Source organism: Rhipicephalus microplus, unplaced genomic scaffold, assembly GCF_043290135.1.
Source record: "Rhipicephalus microplus isolate Deutch F79 unplaced genomic scaffold, USDA_Rmic scaffold_807, whole genome shotgun sequence".
Classification (NCBI taxonomy): Eukaryota; Metazoa; Arthropoda; class Arachnida; order Ixodida; family Ixodidae; genus Rhipicephalus; species Rhipicephalus microplus.
The window spans coordinates 22,501-29,989 of NW_027465361.1; the positions used below are offsets into that span (position 1 = coordinate 22,501).

Consider the following 7,489-nt stretch of genomic DNA (forward strand, 5'->3'; position numbering starts at 1 on the left):
GTCGACGCTCCCCTAACCGCGATCTCGCACCGTGTTTCGTGTGGCGAATTCAAAAGCCGGCCGGCGCTGCTGCAACCATTACGGTCGGTACGCATACGCCGCGGAGGGCGGGACGGTCATCGGAGCGTGCGGTTCCTCCATCGAGTACTGCGCACCTCGGCCGTCGCATCGCCGTGCCATGACCGGCCGCGCGTCAACGCGAACCGGTGCCAGCGAGATCCCTCGCCTGCAAGAACCGACCGGCAGCCTCCGTCACCCGAGGACGCGGAGGCGCTTGCCGCGGACGGCGGGACGGTATGCACTGGTGCACAGCGGACCCGTCACATCGCCAGTTCCTTGACCGACCGCCGACGCTTGTGCCGTTCCTCTCGTACTTGGCAGTCGCCGCGCGATTGTCGGGTCTCGTTCTTGCACGCTCGAACGGTCGGGAGGGCACTCGGCTGGCGTTTCGGGAACGCGCAGCCTCGCCTTCTACCGACGTAACCACGACTCGCCGTTCGCGCTCCGCCGCTCCTGTTTACAGTACTAGGCGGTCCCGCAGCGGTCGGGTCGCGCATTTCGAGCGCTTCGAGCCACGGTGCAGTGGCGGGTCGAAAGCCGACCTATGAGTGCGTTGCGCCGTTTGTACCCGCGTCCGCCACCTGGCCGACCGTCCAAGGTCGCGGTGTTGGCGTCCGCTGGGCGCAACAATTTGTCACGGGGTGCCGCTCCACATTCAGGCAGCCCCGTGGGGAAAAGCCGACCCCGCGTCCAAACGGGGTCAGCGGCAGAAAGTGTCGGGCGCAGACGCAGCTGAGGCGCTCACCCTTCACAATCCGTTAATGATCCTTCCGCAGGTTCACCTACGGAAACCTTGTTACGACTTTTACTTCCTCTAAATGATCAAGTTTGGTCATCTTTCCAACAGACCGGCGCAACCGAAAGGCCGCGCCGGACATCGGTCCGAAGACCTCACTAAATCATTCAATCGGTAGTAGCGACGGGCGGTGTGTACAAAGGGCAGGGACGTAATCAACGCGAGCTTATGACTCGCGCTTACTGGGAATTCCTCGTTCAAGGGGAACAATTGCAAGCCCCTATCCCAATCACGAAAGAAGTTCCACGGGTTACCCAGTCTTTTCAGACAGGGATAAAGACACGCTGCTTCCTTCAGTGTAGCGCGCGTGCGGCCCCGGACATCTAAGGGCATCACAGACCTGTTATTGCTCTGTTTCGTGCGGCTAGGAGCCGCTTGTCCCTCTAAGAAGGTTGTAAGGTGCTGGGAACCCCGCACCTATTTAATAGGCTAGAGTCTCGTTCGTTATCGGAATTAACCAGACAAATCGCTCCACCAACTAAGAACGGCCATGCACCACCATCCACCGAATCAAGAAAGAGCTCTCAATCTGTCAATCCTCCCAGTGTCCGGGCCGGGTAAGTTTTCCCGTGTTGAGTCAAATTAAGCCGCAGGCTCCACTCCTGGTGGTGCCCTTCCGTCAATTCCTTTAAGTTTCAGCTTTGCAACCATACTTCCCCCGGAACCCAAATACTTTGGTTTCCCGGAAGCTGCCCGCCGAGTCATTTGAGTAACTCAGGCGGATCGCTGGTTGGCATCGTTTATGGTCAGAACTAGGGCGGTATCTGATCGCCTTCGAACCTCTGACTTTCGTTCTTGATCAATGAAAACATTCTTGGCAAATGCTTTCGCAGTAGTTCGTCTTGCGACGGTCCAAGAATTTCACCTCTAGCGCCGCAATACGAATGCCCCCGTCCGTCCCTCTTAATCATTACCTCGTATTCCAAAAACCAACAGAACAGAAACGAGGTCTTGTTCTATTATTCCATGCAAGTTTATTCAGGCGACTCGCCTGCGTTGAGCACTCTAATTTTTTCAAAGTAAAAGCACCGGCCATCTCGAGGCACACAATGAAGTGCACCAAGAAAGAACCGGCATGATGTTCAGTCCGAGCCGTCGCATCGGGTAGATGCACTACTCGTCTGGAACTGAGATCCAACTACGAGCTTTTTAACCGCAGCAGCTTTAGTATACGCTATTGGAGCTGGAATTACCGCGGCTGCTGGCACCAGACTTGCCCTCCAATTGATCCTCGTTAAAGGATTTAGAGTGTACTCATTTCAATTACGGGGCCTCAAAAGAGTCCCGTATTGTTATTTTTCGTCACTACCTCCCCGTGCCGGGAGTGGGTAATTTGCGCGCCTGCTGCCTTCCTTGGATGTGGTAGCCGTTTCTCAGGCTCCCTCTCCGGAATCGAACCCTGATTCTCCGTTACCCGTAACAACCATGGTAAGCAAGTAACCTACCATCGAAAGTTGATAAGGCAGACACTTGAAAGAAACGTCGCCGGCTCGTGGCCATGCGATCAGCACAAAGTTATCCAGAGTCACCACACAATACGGGCCGAAACCCGATCGATCTTGGTCTAATAAAAGCACCCGTTACCCAAAGGGCTCCAGGCTCACTGCATGTATTAGCTCTAGAATTGCCACAGTTATCCAAGTAGGAAGAAACGATCTAAGGAACCATAACTGATTTAATGAGCCATTCGCGGTTTCGCCTTATTTCGGCATGTACTTAGACATGCATGGCTTAATCTTTGAGACAAGCATATGATTACTGGCAGGATCAACCAGGTAATCGTTCGACTGCGCGTCCGTCCTCGCCTTCGGCGGGCCGGACGCAGTCTGTGTGCGGCGGAGGCCACCTTCAGGCGCCCCAACACGCTTATTTTGCACTCCGAGATGACGGCGTTCGAGCTCGCTACGGCACAACCTTCCCGAAAGACGAGTGGGAGCCGTGCGGCAAGAAGCACGTTCATGCTCGCTCTTTTTCGTTGCATCGACTCGGTCGCGCCGTGCGGGTTGCCCAAGCCCGCTGCACTGTCGGTGGACCGGCCGGAACTAGCAACGGAGCCGAGACTGCAAAGCCGCCAGACGACGGGTCACGCCCGCGTCTTCGGCGCTTTCGCATCTGAATCGCCCGAGGACGACACGGAACACACCTCGATATCGTGGTAAAACGGCACCGTCCGACAACCAGCCCCTAACGCATCAAGCGGATGAGGCTGCAGACGACTGCCGTGGATTCCCCTGGAGCAGACCCGAGGACACGCTTGACGAGGCCGAAGCCCGCCGCATATCAGACACCCGGTCGCTTTCGCGTACGCCGCTCACGAGAACCCCCACATAATAGCAGCGATAAGTACCCAGACCTCCTTGGGCACTAATACGAGCGTACTCGAGAAAATTTCACCGCGGGTGTGCCCCGAAACGTGTGGCACGTTGAGCGTGCCACAAGTCTACGTCGCTCTCAAACCCGCCGAGGTCGTAGAATTTGCGACCCTACTCACGAAATTCCCACCGAGGATACGGCCGCAAACGTACCGCACCTTGGGTAGGCCACGAGTTTGTGCAACACTACGCTGACGGCACAGCACCGAGGTCGTGCGCGCACGCACGGGAAAATTCCGCCGCGGTTTCTGCCGAAAACGTGAGGCACCACGACTCTCCGCAAGTTCGCGTCGACTGCGAAAGACCGAAGTCGTGAACGACGTGTCCGCTACTCGCCGCCGACACGCTGGACACCAAACGTACAACGACTCGACGGCGTCGTAGAGGCCCACGACGCGGTTTTCCTTAACGACGTCTCGGCGTGGCACCGACAGGTTAGAACGGCCGACCAACGTTCCCTGTCCGCCGTTCGGCTCAGTCGAAGGGCTCGGCGACTTCGGCAACGCTGCGAAGCCGCACGGTGACGCACGCCATGTCCCCATTTTTTTTTTTTTTTCTTTCTGCGTCTGCCGGGGTGCCCCTATAATAGCAGCGATAAGCACCCAGACCGCCGTGGGTCGCTCGCCCCGGCTGACGTGGTTTTTCGTACTCCTGCGGCGGTCGCCGTCAAGCACGTCCAAATACGCTACTTTCGTGGGCGCATTCACGCTCTTTCGCTTCGCCGGAGTGCCAGCACTCACTCTGCCAAAAACGGCGAACATCCGAGCGGCGGTTCCCACTTTTGCGTCGGCGTCGCAAACCCCGCCCCGGCAGACGAGGTTTGCCGTACTCGTGCGACGGTGGCCGGCGGGCACGTCGAAAGACGCCGATATCGTGCGCGAATTGGCGCACCTTGGCTTCACCGGAGTGCCGCCACTGACTCCTCCAAAAACGGCGAAGATCCGAGCGGCGCTTCCCACTTTCGCATCGGCGTCCCGAACTCCGCCCCGGCTGACGCGGTTTACCGTACTCGTGCGACGGTCGCCGGCGAGCACGTGGAAAGACGCCGATATCGTGCCCGAATCGGCTCCGTTCGGCTTCGCCGGAGTGCCAGCACTGGCTCGGCGAAAGACGACGAACATCCGAGCGACGGTTCTCACTATTGCGTACGCGTCGCAAACCCCGCCCCGGCAGACGCACTTTGCCGTACTCGTGCGACGGTCGCCGGCGAGCACGTAGAAAGACGCCGATATCGTGCCGGAATCGGCCCCGTTTGGCTTCGCCGGAGTGCCAGCACTCACTCGGCCACAAACGGCGAACATCCGAGCGGCGGTTCCCACTTAGCCGTCGGCGTCCCGAACTCCGCCCCGGCAGACGCGGTTGCCGAGCTCGTGCGACTAGCGACCGCGAAGCCGTCTCGCGACGCCGCTTTCGTGCGCGGCTCCCACTGCGACCTGGGTCACCCGAGGTCGACGAGCAAGAAAGAATGTCGAAAAAAAATTTTTTTTTTTTTTGCGTCTGCCGGGGTGCCCCTATAATAGCAGCGATAAGCACCCAGACCGCCATGGGTCGCTCGCCCCGGCTGACGTGGTTTTTCGTTTTCCTGCGGTGGTCGTCGTCAAGCACGTCCAAACACGCCACTTTCGTGGGCGCATTCGCGCTCTTTCGCTTCGCCGGAGTGCCAGCACTCACTCTGCCAAAAACGGCGAACATCCTAGTGGCGGTTCCCACTTTTGCGTCGGCGTCGCCAACCCCGCCCCGGCATACGCGGTTTGCCGTACTCGTGCGGCGGTGGCCGGCGGGCACGTCGAAAGACACCGATATCGTGCGCGAGTCGATGCTTCTTGGTCTCGCAGGAGGGCCGCCACTCACTCCTGCAAAAACGGCGAAGATCCGAGCGGCGCTTCCCACTTTTTCGTCGGCATCGCAAACCTCGCCCCGGCAGACGCGCTTTGCCGTACTCGTGCGACGGTCGCCGGCGAGCACGTCGAAATACGCCGATATCGTGCCCGAATCGGCCCCGTTTCGCTTCGCCGGAGTGCCAGCACTCACTCGGCCAAAAACGGCGAACATCCGAGCAGCGGTACCCACTTAGCCGTCGGCATCCCGAACTCCGCGCCGGCTGACGCGGTTGCCGAGCTCGTGCGACTAGCGACCGCGAACGCGTCTCGCGACGACCGCTTTCGTGCGCGGCTCCCATTGCGACCTGGGTTACCCGAGCTCGACCAGCAAAAAAGAAGGTCGAAAAAAAATTTTTTTTTTCTGCGTCTGCCGGGGTGCCCCTATAATAGCAGCGATAAGCACCCAGACCGCCGTGGGTCGCTCGCCCCGGCTGACGTGGTTTTTCGTACTCCTGCAGCGGTCGCCGTCAAGCACGTCCAAATACGCCACTTTCGTGGGCGCTTTCGCGCTCTTTCGCGTCGCCGGTGTGCCAGCACTCACTCTGCCAAAAACGGCGAACATCCTAGTGGCGGTTCCCACTTTTGCGTCGGCGTCGCCAACCCCGCCCCGGCATACGCGGTTTGCCGTACTCGTGCGGCGGTGGCCGGCGGGCACGTCGAAAGACACCGATATCGTGCGCGAGTCGATGCTTCTTGGTCTCGCAGGAGGGCCGCCACTCACTCCTGCAAAAACGGCGAAGATCCGAGCGGCGCTTCCCACTTTTTCGTCGGCATCGCAAACCTCGCCCCGGCAGACGCGCTTTGCCGTACTCGTGCGACGGTCGCCGGCGAGCACGTCGAAATACGCCGATATCGTGCCCGAATCGGCCCCGTTTCGCTTCGCCGGAGTGCCAGCACTCACTCGGCCAAAAACGGCGAACATCCGAGCAGCGGTACCCACTTAGCCGTCGGCATCCCGAACTCCGCGCCGGCTGACGCGGTTGCCGAGCTCGTGCGACTAGCGACCGCGAACGCGTCTCGCGACGCCGCTTTCGTGCGCGGCTCCCATTGCGACCTGGGTTACCCGAGCTCGACCAGCAAAAAAGAAGGTCGAAAAAAAATTTTTTTTTTCTGCGTCTGCCGGGGTGCCCCTATAATAGCAGCGATAAGCACCCAGACCGCCGTGGGTCGCTCGCCCCGGCTGACGTGGTTTTTCGTACTCCTGCAGCGGTCGCCGTCAAGCACGTCCAAATACGCCACTTTCGTGGGCGCTTTCGCGCTCTTTCGCGTCGCCGGTGTGCCAGCACTCACTCTGCCAAAAACGGCCAACATCCGAGCGGCGGTTCCCACTTTTGCGTCGGCGTCGTAAACCCCGCCCCGGCAGACGCGGTTTGCCCTACTCGTTCGACGGTCGCCGGCGAGCGCGTCGAAAGACGCCGATATCGTGCGCTAATTGGCGCTCCTTGGCTTCTCCGGAGTGCCGCCACTCACTCCTCCAAAAACGGCGAAGATCCGAGCGGCGTTCTCCACTTTCGCATCGGCGTCCCGAACTCCGCCCGGGCTGACGCGGTTTACCGTACTCGTGCGACGGTCGCCGCCGGGCACGTCGAAAGACGCCGATATCGTGCCGTAATCGGCCCCGTTTGGCTTCGCCCGAGTGCCAGCACTCACTCGGCCAAAAACGGCGAACATCCGAGCAGCGTTTCCCACTTTCGCATCGGCGTCCCGAAGCCCGCCCCGGCAGACGCGGTTTGCCCTACTCGAGCGACGGTCGCCGGCGATCACGTCGAAAGGCGCCGAATTCGTGCACGAATCGATGCTTCTTGGTCTCGCAGGAGGGCCGCCACTCACTCCTGCAAAAACGGCGAAGATCCGAGTTGCGCTTCCCACTTTTTCGTCGGCGTCCCGAACTACGCCCCGGCTGACGCGGTTTACCGTACTCGTGCGACGGTCGCCGGCGGGCACTTCAAAATACGCCGATTTCGTGGGCGCATTCACGCTGTTTCGCTTCCCCGGAGTGCCAACACTCACTCTGCCGAAAGCGGCGATCATCCGAGCGGCGGTTCCCACTTTTGCGTCGGCTTCGCAAACGGCGCCCCGGCAGACGCGCTCGTGCGACGTACTCGTGCGACGGTCGCCGGCGAGCACGTCGAAAGACGCCGATATCGTGCTCGAATCGACCCCGTTTCGCTTCGCCGGAGTGCTGCCAGTCACGGCGCAGAGAACGGCGAACAAGTGTTTTTTTTTTTTTTTCCTAGAATTTGTGTTATAGAAGGCACATTTGATATCGGACGATAATTTTCAACTTTATCACGCGCACCGATTTTCGTGTAGAGGTTTGCAAGTTTATGGGAATTTCTCCACTTGGAATAATGCGATTTAGTAGTACTACGAGAACTTCA

At 59.5% G+C, this 7,489-nt stretch overlaps 1 non-coding gene across 1 annotated transcript; it reads right to left on the reverse strand.

Moving 5' to 3' along the window:
• Positions 1 to 819: 819 nt before the first annotated feature.
• On the reverse strand, positions 820 to 2,634 carry LOC142795687 (small subunit ribosomal RNA). The gene has a single exon (XR_012893223.1). It is a non-coding gene; the product is annotated as a small subunit ribosomal RNA (ribosomal RNA).
• Between the last annotated feature and the right edge of the window lie 4,855 nt (positions 2,635 to 7,489).